At 47.1% G+C, this 16,978-nt stretch overlaps 1 protein-coding gene and 2 long non-coding RNA genes across 5 annotated transcripts in view; 1 reads left to right on the top strand and 2 right to left on the bottom strand.

The window, feature by feature from the left end:
• The window catches only part of Pknox2 (PBX/knotted 1 homeobox 2), a 297,178-nt gene that overhangs the window by 121,489 nt on the left and 158,711 nt on the right, over window positions 1-16,978 (top strand). The gene's annotated exons all lie outside the window — the stretch shown is intronic.
• On the bottom strand, window positions 8,353-9,727 carry LOC143438963 (uncharacterized). Its single transcript, XR_013107472.1, has 2 exons — window positions 8,940-9,727; window positions 8,353-8,595 (listed from the first exon to the last, which is right to left on the bottom strand). It is a non-coding gene; the product is annotated as an uncharacterized LOC143438963 (long non-coding RNA).
• On the bottom strand, window positions 11,977-15,593 carry LOC143438788 (uncharacterized). The gene is made up of 3 exons (XR_013107416.1): window positions 15,006-15,593; window positions 12,948-13,049; window positions 11,977-12,145 (listed from the first exon to the last, which is right to left on the bottom strand). It is a non-coding gene; the product is annotated as an uncharacterized LOC143438788 (long non-coding RNA).

The following is a 16,978-nucleotide window of genomic DNA, read 5'->3' as shown; positions in this document are numbered from 1 at the left end:
GCTCCCTCCAGCTTTCAGGGACTGAAAGGCTCACACACCAAGGAAACAAACAAATGGAGGTGCGAGGTACTTATGCCATTAGATAACTGGAGAGAGGAGGTGCACACCTTTAATCCCAGCACTTGGGAGGCAGAGGCAGGCGGATTTCTGAGTTCGAGGCCAGCCTGGTCTACAGAGTGAGTTCCAGGACAGCCAGGGCTACACAGAGAAACCCTGTCTCGAAGCCCCCCCCCCCAAAAAAGTTACTAATGGTTTCCCATCTTCTCAAACCTCAAACCACGCTGCTTTGATAGTCAGTCTGCCAACGGTGCTTTGAAGTCTTCCCTCCAGAGATGTGAAATCACCACTTCAGCAGCTCCCTCCTGTAAGCAGAGCTCTTCTGCATGCCCAAGGCAGCCAGCAAGAGCAATTGGGGGAGAGAGGGTGACTGAAAGAAAATACTGACTTCCCTCAGTACCCAGGTACTTCATGCTGATTTAACTTGACAAAGATGAAAAGTACTCAAGAAAAATATTGCAATTGTATTGAACGAGTGCATACCTCTTTGTTCCTTAGACAAAACAGTTAACCAGCTATTTTACACAAGATGTATGTTACAGTAGCCATTAGAAACAATCTAGAGATTTTAAGAGTATGGGAACATGTTCAAGTTATATACAGTCACTGTGAGCCATTTTATTATTTGTATGAGGAACTTGACCCATCTATAGATTTGGGTGTCTGTAAGGGACCCTGGGACCAATCTTCTGGAAACACCAAGGGACAACTGTATTGTACAATCTCTGAGAGCCAGGGCCCTTAGTTTTAAAATCCCAGCACTTGGGAGGCAGAGGCAGGCAGATTTCTGAGTTCGAGGCCAGCTAGCCTGGTCTACAGAGTGAGATCCAGGACAGCCAGGGCTACACAGAGAAACCCTGTCTCGAAAAATCAATCAATCAATCAATCAATCAATCAATCAATCAATCACAAAGCTACATAAATAGCTGGGATGACTTTAAGTCACTTCCCCTTTCTGAGCCTCAGTTGTCAATGTTTGTAAGGTGCAGAGAGCAGTCAGTTCTCTCCTGCCTGACTCAAACTTGTTGGAAATCTATATCCTGTACAAAGTAAAGGACCGCAATTACTGACTTTGCGTGTCTTAATAGTTGGGGTACAGAGTCCTCTTTTGTCTCTGGTAAACTCCCCTTTTCTCCTGCTCCAGAGCTAAATCCTGTCCATACATTGCTTTCTCTTACATCAGAAAAATATCAGTTGAATTAAAAAATCTGAGGTTCCAGGGGACTCCTAGATATAACAGCTAAGACCTCTTGAGCCCAAGGGAGATGAGAAACTGTCCTGCCTATGGCAAAGCAATAGGAAGTTTACAGTAAGAAGTCATAGGATCCTGAGAAGAAGCTAGACAGAATGTCACTTTGGAAGCTGAGGATATATAGCCTTGTAATAGAGGACCTGCCTAACAAGCACAGGACCTTGAGTTCCAACCCCCACTACCATAGGGAAAAACAAAATGTCTCATCAACACTGATTGAAGACAGACCATGTGGACATCTAAATACTGAAGTTGTAACAGTGAGTAAAGCAGTTTTATCCTTTTACAGTTAGTATCTCCCTAGGAAGTAAAGCGACGGTCCCATGTTCCATAGCCAGTCAGTGGACTTAATAAATCCCTGGCTTGTGTGGACAAAATGAGAGATACCTGGGCTCGTAGTGAAGACTCTAACCATATATCTACTGCCTTCCAGACTCCTGAAGTATTTTCCTGATCCTATAAACTGCCTCACTGGCCCCGAGCCCAAGCTGCTCTCATATCTTGAGATCAGGAACTTGACCTGAGTCTAGCCTACTTCCAGGCTGAGTCTGACCAGAATGACATTGGTCTTAAGTTCTTGGCTTTGGCTCTGGCGATTTATTTCATTTGACCAATGCTTATGGAGAGCTTGCCACATGCCAGGTCCTGGGGCATCACTGAGAAGCAATGCCCTGCTCCTGGACATCTTAGATACTTTGTAGTAGCTTAAAAACACACCAGACATCTTCAGAAGGTGATATGAAAGATATAAATTCTATCTGTACAGGAGGATTACTGGTAGATTAAAACTGTAAAGTGGGATGTGGGGACAGGTTTTGTTCTCATCTGGAAGCTGCCAATCTTTCCATCAATACTTAGATGGTCCCTGTTCTATCTCTCTTACCGTCAGCTAGAAATGATGCTTCCTGTAGAGCCTCAGGTCTATGGTCCACCAGTATTTCATCTGAGGGCTCAGTGACCTTCCTTTATTAGAATCTGTAATCAGGAGTAAGGGAAATGCAAATGAACAAGGTGAGTCACTGGGGCAGCTTGGCCTGTGCAAAAAGATGAAAGGGATGGGTCTAGATCCCTAGAAGGAGGCTCAGATATCCTAGTTCATTTTCTGATTCAAAAACAACTGGACTCAGTTTCCACTGCACCTCAGGATCCGTCCAGGAGGCCGTCTCAGGACCAGACAAGAAGAAACTATGGGGGCTCTAAGTGCGGCTGGACATAGAGACCTCATGGTCCATGGCTCTTGCTTCGGGAACTCCTGAGTCTGCCTGGGACCTCAGGAGGTCATCTTGTCTTATTCCCATTTCTTGGTGGGACTTGACCAACTACCCAGCCAGCCAACTGTGACAATCTCCCTGTCCCTAGGATTACCTCCTCACAACAGGTAGAGAAGAGCCCTCAGCAGAAGAAAATGTGTGGGTGGCTGGGAGGTCACTTTCTCGGGAAGGCTGAGGGGATTCAGAAGAGAGAATAGGAGTCCCTGGAGGCTTTGGGGACTAGACTTCTGGATCTAGCATTCACTACGTCTGTGTCTTCTGAAGTCTGTCAGGAGCACCCTTAAGAGAGACTTGTTACTCAGTGGTGTTCTCAGCTTCTGCTGTGTCTATTGCCCAATACAGAAGTCCTACATAGGCCCCTGAAGGGTAAAATGGAGGCGAGGGAGGCATTTTCCACCAGGAAGCACTCAGTGTGCTTGTGTGAGGGAAGGAGCCCCTCCCCAGTTTCTCCACAAAGGGACCGTGATGCTAACTAAGCCAGTACTGGGTGTAAAATACCTGGGCTCCCCCAACAGGCTATTTACCTGATTTGGGGAACTGATGGTAATCTGTGCCTTCCAGGAAATGTCCTCATCCTTGTACTTCTGGTCCTCACAACTCCTTTTTGTTCAACAACCCTCTGGCTCTGTAGCCCCTGAGTGACGCTTTTTTTATCTTTTTTTTTTTTTTCATCTAGTTGGCCACTTCTTGGTTGCTCCACGATCAACTCTGGTGTTGTTCTCTGCCTCAGCCGTTCATATGTCTTAGCCATGATCTTCTTCCAGGAGCAGGGGCGAGGGAGGCTAGTGCTGCCACCTCTGCTGCCAACATCAAAGCCTTCCAGTGTGGCCTTGGTAGCATGTGAAGGATTGGGGGATAATTAAGTTGTATTTCCGCACATTGTTTACTGTTGCTCTCAACCAATCACTGTTCCATAGGGGCTAATCTGTGTCAGGGTTTTTATTTTTCATTCTTTATTTTTTTTTTCTCCTTTTCAGTGCCTCTTTGTACCACATTCTTCATTATGTTTCAGTTACAATTTTAATTTTACTATTATTAAATCTTCCCCCAAAGCTGTATTCTTCTGTGCCTCTGAGCTGGAATTTCTGATCTGGGGACTGTTTACATCTGGACCTAGTTCACAAATGACTGCTCTTGTTTAACTGAAGAATATACATTAAAACTCGGGGATGGAAGAATCCCTTTGCCTTGCCCCTGACCCATCTGGTTTTAGGTTATAGAAAATGGGGGGGAAGGGGGGAAAAGTGAGTCAAGGAGCAGAAGGGACTTTTTGAGACTTTCTTATTGAAAGAGCATCTTCGTGGCTTCTAATGGGCGAGCCAGTGGAGAGGCAGTTGAGTGCCAGGGCTGAGCAGGAGTGTATACAGAGGATATAAAAGCAACACAAATTGTCCTTCGTGGGTCATTTAAAAAAAAAAAGAGGACCAAACTTAAAAGGGGGTTAAGACATCAGGGTGGGGGGGTGACTAGGGGAAGGAATTTGGGAAATATATCGAAACATATCATGTGAAATTCTCAAAGAATTAATACAGATGTATTTGAAAAGATCTAAAGTGGGGAGGACGCTGCTCCAAGGGCTTAAAAGAAGAGAGACAGCATCCCTCTTGAAATAGTTCCGTGACACAGGCAAGGACTTACTGAAGAGTGTACTAAAGGTATAGCCATATCTCTTCTGGTGCTGTAACAAAATACACGAGGAAGGATACTTTATTATAAAAATGAGTTTGAGGGGTTTCTTGGGCTCTTGAAGATTCAACAACTACATACTGGACCCTCCTTGGCTCTGGTGAGGGCCTTGTGGCAGATGACATTGCAATGGTGGGACAGGATTTGAGAAAAGTTGGGGTGTTAAGCCTACTCTTGGCACTGATGGACTCTTATGCCTAGGTCTGGTCCCCAGTGACCTAGCCACTTTCTGTCAGGATCTGCCTCTTACAACTGCCATCTCCTTTCACATTACCACACTTCCAGAACAGGAAACCTTGGGAGACATACTCAATCCATATCCAAATCACTGCAAGGGTGAGGTAATGCTACCACCATCATCATGATTTTCTAAGTCTGTCTCTGCCCATTCTGCTTCCTTTGTCATCCATCTGCAGTGTGCACGCTCAGTGCTGTGCACGCTCAGCGGCTTTGCCTGAGAGCTCCAAGGCCCAGGCCTGTCTCTGATCCCATCACTGAGTCAATGGAGTGCAGCAGGAAATACTTTCCATATGCTTGTTATGACTGCTGATGGGAGGAATTATTGACCCACCTTCCCAAAATGACAGAGTGATAGATTCCAGGGCACCTGGTCTTGCAGAAAAATTCTGCCCTATTGTAGCCAAAGGTGACTGGCCCTGGGATCCTGACAGCCCAGAACCAGCTGCAGGCCTCCACTGCTCACGCTGGCAGAACCAATACAGTTGTCTCCTCCCAGCCTAGCATTCTCGTACCCTTAGCTTCCTCGTGGTCTTCCATTTGCTTCTTTCTTCCTCTATCACCCTGTCCCCCCATGCTGCCACACACACACACTAAAACCATAACTTTTTCCCCCTTTCCCATTATCTCTAACCCATATACTCTGGGAAGTTTAATTTGTTCTCGGTAGTAATCACCATTAACTAGAAATTGTCTTTCTCTGTGTAAACACGTCATTAGTGAAGCTGGTTTTCTGCAGGGTCCAGATTTCATTTTTATTAAAATGAAACACTTTCAGGCGTCTCACTGTGTCCAAGGAAAGAGAGTATAATTTTAACCCATTGGGTTGGCCACAGATAATTGGGCTGGCATTTGATTGGACGATTAGGGAAATATCTTCTTTGCATGCAGTATAATTTGCATTTTTTTCCCACTTATATGAAGCTAAGTCATGCTTTCGTACACAGGCAGTTTTAATGAGCATTATAAATCCTAATGAATATATTTTCATGTTCATTTTATTGGCTTGTTTTTATTACTAGAGGTCTGAAAAACAGGGCCAGCGAGGGAGCTGCAGAGGAAATGGCAGAGGAGAGAAGTACTGTGGCAGGCTCTGCCCCCCTCCCCTGCTGCCTTTAGCAGCCAGGAATGGGAGCATGGCAAGAGGGGTCATCTAGGTTTTCTTTAACCAAGTCAGGAAGTGCTTGGCCCCCAAGGGGGAAAAAAAAGCATATCTCTCACCTGGGGACTGACTGAGCTCCTGCTGTGTAGCCTCTGCCTGATCTGCAACAACATCTTATCCTTCAGAAGCCAGGAAGGCAGCAAGCCCCAATTCATCATGGTCTATGATGAAGTCGTTGGTGCATAGTGGGATCTCATGGCAGCGCAATCAAATGGAAATAAATTCAGTCCTGGTTCACAGTGGACCACCACAAACACAGAGCACCCCGGCACTGAAAGCAGTTAGCAAGTATGCAGAAGACAGTCTTCTCCTGGTGATCTAGGAGGTTTGTCAACATCTCAAGGCCTTAGAGCACTACAGTGTTCCATTAGAGGTTTCAGAGTCCCGCCAATCTCTAAAACAGTGTTTTCATCCGTTCACTTACTCATCCAATATCATGTACATGTGTCTATGTTGTCGATACTTGGACACAAACAAGTAGTCCTGAGGTTTTCTGGCAGCTTGAATAAAAAAATGTCAGAAATGGGAAATCAACGGAAATAACCTTTCTATACGGAGGTTCTAGTATAGTGCTCCATGTGTGCCAAGAGCTTGGTCTCTTTCCTTGAATATCTGAAGTCTACAAACCTTTCTGCCCCAGTCCTTCAGCACCTCAGAAATCAGATCAGGCCCCTTGTCTATGCTTCTGTGCACTGGGTCTAACCTGTGCACTTCTGCTTGACCCTTTCCTCCAGCCAAAGGCCGTCTTTCACATTGCTACCTCTCACTATCTAGAGAATCACCCACCTGCCTTTGCTCAGGACGCCTAATCAGTGTCGTGGTGTGGGGAGTCTGCCTGGGACCTGCGTGGGCTTGGGTGGCCTCCATGCTGTGACCCATTGCTCCTCATCACAGCTGTTATAAGACCAACTGATTGGCCACCCCAGCTTGACTTCTCCTGTTAAACCCCGCTCCTCTCAATCTTTGCCTTTTTCTTTTTCATCAGAAAAGTATTTGCTGCTCACCTAGGTTGGGGATTTTGAGAATGTTTCAGAAGTTCAAAAACAAAAAACAAAACAAAACCCACAACAAAAACAAGTTCAGTTGCCTTTATCATCATTACCTTCAAAATGACAGCACAGTGCTTGGGACAGTGTCCCTTGCAATTAATCATTCATGCATGTCCTTGATGAAAGATCTCCCTTCCCTTCCTCAAGCCCTTTCTTACAGTCAGGGCTGAACACATCTTGCAATGGCCTTCAGGACAAAGGATTTTGTTTTTTTCCAGCGAGGCATGTGTTTACTGGACATCTGCCATGTGCTAGCGTCTGTGAGGCTAGGGAATGCTAACACAGAGGCCTTCTGCTGTAGGGATGAGATGCTGGCCCAAAAGGGAGCCTTGGTTGGTTACGTTCGGGGCTTGGCTGATGTGTGCTGCTCTCTGTTCAGTCACCGCATGGGAACAATAAGTTTTCACTACGGCACAGGAGGTGATGACGTTTTTGAATAAGATGATCGATGATCGATGGTGGTGACGATTTACAAACTGTAAACGCTGACTCATTCAGATGGGATACGACCAACTCACAACGTGATTTAGAACATGAATGCTAGTTCCTGGTGTTAGTATTCTGTCTAAACTCCACCTCCACAGTTACCTGGCAACAGCCAGGTAAGCCTGGTCCACTATAAAAGGGGCTGTTTGCCCTCTCCTCACTCTCTTAATCTCTTACTCTCTTACCCCCTCTCTCTCTTACTCTCTTGCCTCTCTGTCCCCTCCCCCCTCTTCCTCTCTCTCCACGTGGTCATGGCCGGCCTTTACTTCTTCTCTACTCCTCTGCTTCTCTCTCTCTCTCTCTCTCTCTCTCTCTCTCTCTCTCTCTCTCTCTCTCTCTCTGCCTCTACTACCCTCCTGGCTCCCCTCCACATGCCCTCAATAAACTCTATTCTATACTATACCGGTGTGTGGCTGGTCCCTCACGGGAAGAGATGCCACCACATGGGCCCACTGAGACATCCCCTTCACCATACCTCTCCACACACCCACAGAACATTATCTCTTTATCTCTTTATCTTTTTGTAAACACTTCACCGGGTCCTGGGTTCTGGCCTACCTTCTCATGGTAAGGGGTGTAGAGAGATGCTTGCTGTTAAAAAGGGATGTCGATGCTTCTTAGAGTCAGAGAGTCTGGATGGATGGGATGGTTTCATAGACCGAGCTTCATCCTCACCTCTACACTTTACTTGAACCCAGTTGCTGCTCTGAGTGCATGTCACTTTGCCTTGATAAGTGGTCAGGACATTGCGTCTCTGGGACAGGACAGTGTCCTGTGACCATATAGCCCTTATAATACTCTGCCACCTACCACTCACTCCTCTCATGTGTGTATTATCTGTGTTGCAGTTCCTTTATCATTACAAATTTCTGGTCAGGAGTCCTTGACATGGCTGTTTCACATGACCATTCTTGACCACCACAGTCACATCACCTAAGTATGGAGTCAGGGGCTATCTGCTCAAGAAATGCCATCAGTGATCTCACTGACCAGAGTGGAGACATCAGCAATATTCTTGACCAGCAAATCTTCCCAAGTAGAGGCTGACCAGTAAGTGTGTCTTGCTCAATGGGAAGACAGTTGGCCAACCAGAGAATCAGGGCTTCAGCTCTGATGCTGTCCTTGTCAGATCAGTAAAACATAATAGAAATATTTTGAGATAACACATTTTTGTTAAGGAGTCAAATAGATGCTATGTAGGCAAAAGCAATCTACAGATGCATTGCCAAACCAGGCTTTTTAGTTCTGGGGTGTCACAGTGACTGTTCATTACCTCGCTGACCCAAGTCTCTTTGTCCATGAGGCCAAGGCATCAGAAGAGCCATTCCTTGGAGGATCAGAAGGGCAGGAGGATGTAGACAATCTGCCAGTGCCTTGTGACCAAGCTTAGGCTGGCTGTTGGGGAAGAATTAAAGAGGAAGTTATTCATTGTGAAGTGAGGAGGGAGGGGTCTTCGCCAGGACTAAGGAGAATTCCTGGCTCACAAGCTGCTTTGGTGGCATTCCCAGTTCTACATGGAAAAAAAAAAGAAGGGTAAAGGGCTGGGGTGAGAATGTGGAGGTGGCCCTTGGAGCGGGGGTTCCTCTGTATATCTTTTCTTCCATGAGCAGGAATGATGACACCTGAGAGCCAGGAAAGCCATCAGATTAGAGAGAATGTAACTTATGTTCTGGCCTCCTGATGGGAAACAGCAGGTTGGCTGACCAGTAAGTAGGGCTGCCCTAGGAGAGAAGTATTACCTTTCCATCTGAAGACGTATTTGTTGAGCATCTGGACCTGGCACAGTTTAGCACAGGGTCATGGGTGGGCAGATTGTTGGCTGGCATGTTGACTTTAGACCACCTGAGGAACTCTAGACATTATAAAATGGCAGGAGCTGCCTCCCGGGATCCACTTCTAAGTCCCCCCACCTCTTGTTTTGTTTTTTTTTTTTTTCCCTTCATTTTCCTGTGTTTCTTGTCCTGTCCTGCTTTCTGATGCAATCCCCTGGACCCAAGCCTTCTTGTCAGGGAGGAATGCAGACCACAGCTGGGGAGCCAGCTGCTCGCTGTCTCATCCATCCCTCCTCCTCCACGCCAGAACCTCCTCACCTCTCTCTTCTCCTCCTCTAACTCCCTGCCTCTCAACTCTGTCTACTTCTCCCACTCATTCCCATCTGCTCATAAACTCACATGCCTTCTCCTCTTTGTATGTTCCTTTCTATTCCTGTTATCAGCTCCCCACATCCCAATCCTTCCTGCTCTTGTTACTCAGTTTTGGATGCCCACCTCCCTCATGTCCCTCAGTGTCTGGAGTAAAGAAGGCTGAGTTGCCATGGAATCCCCACAAGCATGGAGGGGCAGAGCCCTGGGCCAGCCCAAGCCATGTTCTGGTTGTATAACCGGGGACCAAAACTCCTCTTTCTTGGGCCTCAGTTTCCCCAGAAATAATGAAGAGGACGTTGCACCCTTAAGGATATGCTGTGCTTCATAGAGACCTCCTCTCGAGCTCTGCCCCCATCCCTACCCCCATCGAGCCTGGCTGGAACCAGGCTCCTTTCCTGACTGGAGCAAGTGTAATGCGTGGGGTGAGGGGTTGGAGCCCACGGAGGGGCTCTGCTGCCCAGCCTAGTTTAGGCAAACAGCAGGGACTGCTGGCGGCAGCTCCAGCCCCCACTTATGCTGTAACAGCTGCAGTCCAGCTGCTGGCATCCCTGCTGGGGGAGCGTGCTAAACCTCTCTGGGGTCAACGCTGTGGTATGTCGGTTTCCATAGCAACCAGCCAACGGGCCACTTTCTCAGAACAATTCCCCTACTCAGCCGGGTTCTGGACTTAGCTCAGCCCAAGGGCAAGTGCTGAGAGCAGAGCGGGATGGGGGAGAGGGCGCCTAGGGTCCCATTCGGACTCACAAAAAGTGGTTATCTCAGTCTTGTCTTCACACAACGTCTGGATCAGAGGTTAAGACTGCAGGCAGTCTTCCGGTCTGGCTGGCCCTGATCCCCTCTCCACAACACTGCTACCTCCCATTGCCCATCCCCAGACCGCCAAGCTTGGGCTTGGTTGGAAGATAGCTGAGGCCTTTGTCTGGCTATAGACAACAGCTGCTTGGCCAGGCTTAAAGCTTGAAGAGAAAATCCCGGGTGCTGTACAGTGTATATGTGGTGTGGGTGGGTGGGGCCACTTTTCCAGGTTTTTTTTTTTTTTTTTTTTTTTTTTTTTTTTTTTTTTTTCTGCCTTCTATCTTCGTACGCTTGCAGGAATAAATGAATCCACTTGCCCCATCCATGTGACGTCAAGGAACGAAGCCCAAGTAAGCTCTCTTCTCCCTCTTTAGAGGTGGAAAATGCTTATAGCACCGGAATAAACTTCCTGAGTGGAGCAGTCCGGTACAGTCCTTGGCACTGTCAGAAAAAGGTGAACACTTAGTGTAGGAATTACAAGGACTCTTGGTCCGTTTTTCTGGATGAGGAACTGACACCCATTGGAAAATAGGTTCCTGGGGGCCATGACTAGGCACCAGTGCTGCTGTCTGCTGTGTGCCTCCGAGAACCCGGCCAGTGCCTGGTGTTTTTTCCCAGGTCCACAGGAATGCGACCTGTGGACTTGCACTGAGGACTTTGTTTCTGGATCAGAGTTCTTTTCTCAAAAAGACCAATTAGGAAATGGGGAAACTGAGGTTAGACTCGGAGTTAAGAAGTAACCCTAAGAACTCCAGGGCGCTGGGACTTGGAGCCGCTATGTGGGTGGTCCCCGAAAAGACCTGAAAGTCATAGAGTGTTATTAGAGTGGCCCGTCCAGCTGTTTTCTTCAGTGGTTTCACTTTCAAGGAGCCCGGTTCTGCTGTCTCTGCTCTCTTAAAAACGAAGGGACAGATGTCCACGGGTCGCAGCTGCACAAGTTAAGCCCTGAAAACAGGTGTGGAATCATTCCCCTCCCCCATGAAGGGGAGTCAGGAAAGCGGACAACTTTAGACACTGATGGGTTTTTCCCACCTAGGAAATGGGAGTGCTGCTTCTGATTAGCGCTTCCCAGCGTGGACTCCACGGCACAGAAGGCTCTGAGTGGTAAAGAACAGGCACTAAAGCCAAACAAGGCCCTAAAGAACTCCAGGGCTCCTTACAACTTCAGACCCTTTAAGAAACACAACACTAAAAAAACCCCAAAACCCAATTTTACCTCGACGCAGGGAGCCATTGTACCCTCATTCAAATCTTATGAACAAACCCACTCTGAGAAACGCTAGCTTCTATAAGAGGTTCCCAGCCCCTTCTTGGTTCATGTTCCTCACAGCCCCACCCCTTAGCCTAGCCATGTCTGGAATCTTTGCTTCCCAAGATGGGATGATGCTCTAGAGCAAGAGATGAGTGAGTGGGGGGGAGGGGGACGGGGAGAGGGGGAGAGGGGGAGAGGGGGAGAGGGGGAGAGGGGGAGAGGGGGAGAGGGGGAGAGGGGGAGAGGGGGAGAGGGGGAGAGGGGGAGAGGGGGAGAGGGGGGAGAGGGGGAGGGAGGGAGGGGGAGAGGGGGAGAGGGGGAAGGGGGAGGGAGGGAGGGGGAGAGGGGGAAGGGGGAGGGAGGGAGGGGGGGAAGGGGGAGGGAGGGAGGGGGGAGGGGGGAGGGAGGGAGAGAGAGAGAGAGAGAGAGAGAGAGAGAGAGAGAGAGAGAGAGAGAGAGAGAGAGAATTCTAGCCAAGCAAAGCTTGTTCTCTAGGGGGCAATGGCTGGTCTACAGGAGTTGCCTAGAGGGGTGAGCTGAGGAGAATTAATTCCCTTTCCCAAGGAGGTAAGTTCTCACCTTCAGAGGGGAGAAAACTGAACCAGAGTGCTTGTCTAAGGTGACACGGTGCTTTTCTAGTTCACTTCTTTGCGTCACTTCCAGCAATGTACACATGCCACGTACTAGGTAAGAGCTCCACCATGTCAGTACACCCCCAGTCCTGACTTCTTTTACTTGACAGCTTTTCATCTTCCTTGGGCAAAAAAAATGTAAGAGAGAAGTCAGAAAACAGTGCTGCCATTTTTTTTTTTTAAAGAAGCTAGATGGTGATTCAAGAGGAGCCATCAGTTATCTTAAAACAGATTATTTTAAAAATAATAGTAGGTTTATGAATTAAACAGATCACATTTCTGTTTTCAGAGAGTTTGTCCTCTTAGAAGGAGAGAGTATTTTCTCCTCGGAGATATTCAAGGTCCTGTAGAAGAAGATGTCTGTGCTACTTATATTTACGATGTTTCATCTCGTATGTACATACTTTGACATAGCTTAATTTATAAACTAGGCACAACAAGGTGTTAACAGTAACAATAAAATGGAACAATTGTATTGTGTTGAAATGGCCAGTTTGTCACTACTTTTAAACTTTGGGATCTTATTAAGTAAAATAAAGGTTTCTTGAACAGAGGCATTAGGGTAGGGTAACATCTCATCTGAAAACTTAGCCAGCTGCTGAGTGACTAATGGGTGGGTATTGTGTACAACATGGACACACTAGACAAAAGGATGACTCATGACCCAAGTGGGAAAAAGACAGCATACGAATTCATCCTGCCACTAGAGTGGCATGCAGTTAAAAACTTATGATTCAGGCTGGAGAGATGGCTCAGCGATTAAGAGCACTGACTGCTCCTCCAGAGGTCCCGAGTTCAATTCCCAGCATCCACATGATGGCTCACAACCATCTGTAATGGGATCCGATGCCCTCTTCTGGTGTGTCTGAAGGCAGCTACACTGTACTCATATACATTAAGTAAATAATATTTTTAAAAACTTACAAATTGTGTATTGCACCATATTTCCTCCTTCCTGGCCTCACAGAGCTTCTCCTTCTGCATGTAAACCACAGAATGCCAGGTCAGCAGCCATGAGCCCCCTTTCTGCAGCAGAAACCAGTTTATATATAAGGAGAAGATTCCTCAGGAGAAAACTCACTGCTTGACATTCTAGTTAGTAATTTCTATCTTAGTTTGGCTTCCTATTGCTGTGATAAAATGCCATGACCAAAAGCAACTTGGGCAGGAAAGAGTTTTTTATCTTACACTACCAGGAAACAAACTATCTCTGATGGAAGTCAGGGCAGGAGCTCAAGCAGAACAGGAACCTAGAGGCAGGAGCTGAGTTAGAAGACACAGGGGGATGCTGCTTACTGGCTTGCTCTTCGTGGCATGCTTAGTCTGCTTTCTTATACATCCCAGAACAACCTACCCAGGGACAGCACCGCCCACAGTAGACCAGGCCTTTACAGCACAATCATTAAGAAAATGTCCCACGACCTTGCCAACAGACCAGTCTTAACGGAGGCAATTCTCAATCGAGATCCAGATGACCCTAGCTTGTATCAAGTTGACAAGAGCGAAGAAATGAAACCAACCAAGAAATGAAGAACAAACAGGGGAAAATAGACAATCCCAGAAAGTCTAGATTGTATCAGGGTCTTAAAGTGTCATGCCTGCAAAAGTCGGGTCCTGACTTTTGGTTTTTATGTGTTTGAGAGAGGAGCTGTTTGGAGCTGTTGGTGGCAAAACATTTTTATCCCCTCAATGTGTCAGGACTGATGTTGTCCTCCCAGTATCTGACATAGTTATCAGGCACTGCGCAGACCTGGGCCCAAGTCCTTATTTGGCTAACTCTCCGTCTCTTCTGTTTTCTCTCTTCTTTCTTACATCATCTAAAAATTGTCACAACCCCAGAGGGACGCTTATGTGCTGTGTCTGGCGTATCAAACATCCCCATATGTTTGTATGCATGTCCCTGTATGAATGAGTATTTCACTCTTGTCCTGGGATGGTACCCTTAGGAATTAAGACATGGGTTCAAAAAGATACTCAGGTCCTGGAGGCATGATGGGAAAGGAATTGTGATGGTAGCTGGTCCTTCTTATGTACTCATGCTCAATATTTGGTGAGGACCTCTTCTCCTTCCCTTTTAAGATGGGTGGGACTCTTTCAGTTGTGAGAAAGAAGGTACGGCTTAGAGGAATTCTCCAGTTTCTAAACTGGGGTGATTACAAACTCTGCTCTTTCCACTGAAAGGGACAACCTGACTTATGCAGGTAACTGGGAATAGAGATACCAGCTCCAAACATCTCTTGGGGCCAGTCCACAGCTCTGTGTCCCACTCTGGTGAGATTTCCTACCCAGCTTCTTGACAAAAGGAGCCTGAGTGTGTGAGCATGTGTGAGTCACCTTCTCTGATTTACAGAATCAGTAGACACAGGAGGAAGAGTGGGTAGGGGTATGAAGTTCCCTGAGATCAGAGGCCTCATTAGGAGAAGGACCTAATCAGCATTATTTATGAAGGTGTTCTGAGGAGGAATCTGTGGTAAGTGGTGTGCCTGCGTGTGTGTGTGTGTGTGTGTGTGTGTGTGTTTGGAGGTGGCAAGGCTCTGTATGAGGTGAAGGGAGAAAAGGAAAGAATTTAAAGTAGCCTAAGGGTCAGAGAGCTGTTTAGGACTTAGAACTTCCTGAAAAATGCCATTCTTTGACTCTCTGGGCCCAACCCAGAGTCTCTGAGGTGAAATGGGGAGTAAGGACATGGTAAGGCATCCAGGTTCATCTGCCTATGTAGTTCTGATAGCTTGGGACCCCACATACAATAGTCACACTTAAGTAACACCCCTTAATCCAGTTTCCCTTCTCTTTCACTGCCTGCTGCCTTGGAGGCCATATGCTGTAGGAGCCACATAGAGACCGTGGAAGGATGGGGGGGGGGGGGGCGGGATTGGACCTTCTGGAACACGAGGTTTGCCTGTGGAAAATGAAAGTTTGACTCAGTGGTCCAAAAGAGTGTGGGAAAGAGCTTTATAAAGAAATGCAGACATTGTGTTTGCTCACCAGCTTCTCCAGAGCAGGGGCAGAAGCTGGGTTAATATAAAAGTTACTCTCCCAGCAGTGAAAGCTACTTCTCCTGTACCCAGGTCAACACTGGCTTGTGGTGACAGGACAGTTTATAAAACCTATTTATCAGCTTCAGACTAAAAACACCTGTGAGGGAAGAGGGGCCTCCTGGCTGCATGTGACAAAAGTCTCTTGCTTGGAGGAGCCCTCAGTTTGGTGTGGCTCTAACATGTACCCTCCAGTTCAAGACTTGGGCAGGCATTTTAAATGCACAACTTGGCCGTGTCATCTCAGAACTCCGTGGTCTCCTTGGGGCAGGCTGGAGGCCAGGAAATGGCCTCTGGTTCCATCAGTCATGTTAGCACCAGAAATCTAACAACAATAGCTTTCCAGAGGGGAGTTAGGGATAGAGCCAGTTTTATAGCAGGTGTCGGGGAGGTGGTGGGGTGGTGGTGGCAGGAGGGGCTACTGTCCTTGTTCCCTTTGTGACCCAAATGTTGCTGAAGCCGGTCCTAGGAACAGTGACCGCCAAGTGCCCCGTGGGACGAGAAGGATGAAAGAGATGGGAACTTCTCGTAAATTTTTAATCTGAAAAATAAAGAAAGTGTGAATTAGAATTAATGCAGGTATTAAATATTTAAAGTTTCTGTACTCACTTTCATTTTTAACATATTCCTCGCTCGAGAAAGCCTCCTTCATAACGCTTGTCAGATTTGTTCTCGAGATGTCCCCGTCTCTCCACCTCTCCCCCCACCCCCAGGCCCAGCCCCGAAGTTCGAACTCAGGTATTCATCATCTTGATGGAAATTTTCATTTTATTTCTCCTACAGGAATCATCTGATCTCTCTCTCTCTCTCCCCTCTCTTCGTATTTATGCTTTCTCTATACGGCAGCATAAATAATTAATGCCATTATAAACCCATCCTGTGCAAAATATTTATTAGAAAAAATAACTCTTTAATTTGGCATGTCATTTAATTCCAATCATAGCACACAGGCTACAGTTAAAGGCAGGGCTGGGAATCCAGCCTGACTGACAACACTTGCACAGGTACGACAAAGTATCCCCCACTGAAGCCCCTTGGACTTTTGGTTGGTTTTTGTTTGTTTATTTGTTTGTTTGGTTTTTTTTTTACTTGTATTCATTTGATTGATGGAAGCTGGCGGCATCAATTGTCCAGTGGGAGTGGGGCTGGAAGGGAGTGTGTGGAAACAAGGCAGAGATTCACTCCTGTCTTCTCTAGAATGGCAGGCAGGGCTGGTGCTGGTCCCTTCAGTTGTCCTTGGTGGCATGCATCTGAAAGGCTGCTGAGCATGCAGACGTGGGCCCTTTGGTACAGCTTCATGGGAGCAGATTCTATCGTTGGAATCTGAATGGGTCCTCACAAAGGCCTGGCTTTGGGGCGTGATCACAAACAGCTTCCTAGAGTTGGGTTTCATGCATGTATTCATTTAACAAATATTTATGGAGTGTTCTACGTGTGCTGGCCATTGTGGTAAGTGCTGGAAATGTAACAATAAATATGGTGTGAGGGGGTGGTGGAGGTGAGAATATGCAGTCCCTGAATATTTTACCAACACTGCTGTTCAGCTGCCCTTTTCGGCGGAACTCACTTCCTGGCTATCTTTGGGAATCTATTAGTGCTGCTCCACCCCCAGGTTTTACGAAATCATGGCTAATATTTGAGTAACTCAGTGTTCCTAGTTTTATGGATTCCCATGGGCCACAACCTCGCCAATAACACTGCAGCTACCACCACCCACTCTTCCCTGGGAGGGATCCTGAAAACCATATGACTCGGACCTACATTCCTCTCTCCTGGCAGCAGTGTGGTCCTCCCTCTGCAGTTAGGGGAAGTTTCTTTGGGAAAAACGGTTGAATCGACCATGACATATTTCACCATGAGTCACCTTCAGGGCCTAGACTCTGAGGGTTTGATTTCAGTTTTAATATGGCATTTTCTGGCCTT

The sequence above is a fragment of the Arvicanthis niloticus genome, chromosome 26, assembly GCF_011762505.2.
Source record: "Arvicanthis niloticus isolate mArvNil1 chromosome 26, mArvNil1.pat.X, whole genome shotgun sequence".
In the NCBI taxonomy this organism is placed as follows: domain Eukaryota; kingdom Metazoa; phylum Chordata; class Mammalia; order Rodentia; family Muridae; genus Arvicanthis; species Arvicanthis niloticus.
This window is presented reverse-complemented; position numbering and strand designations above follow the sequence as displayed.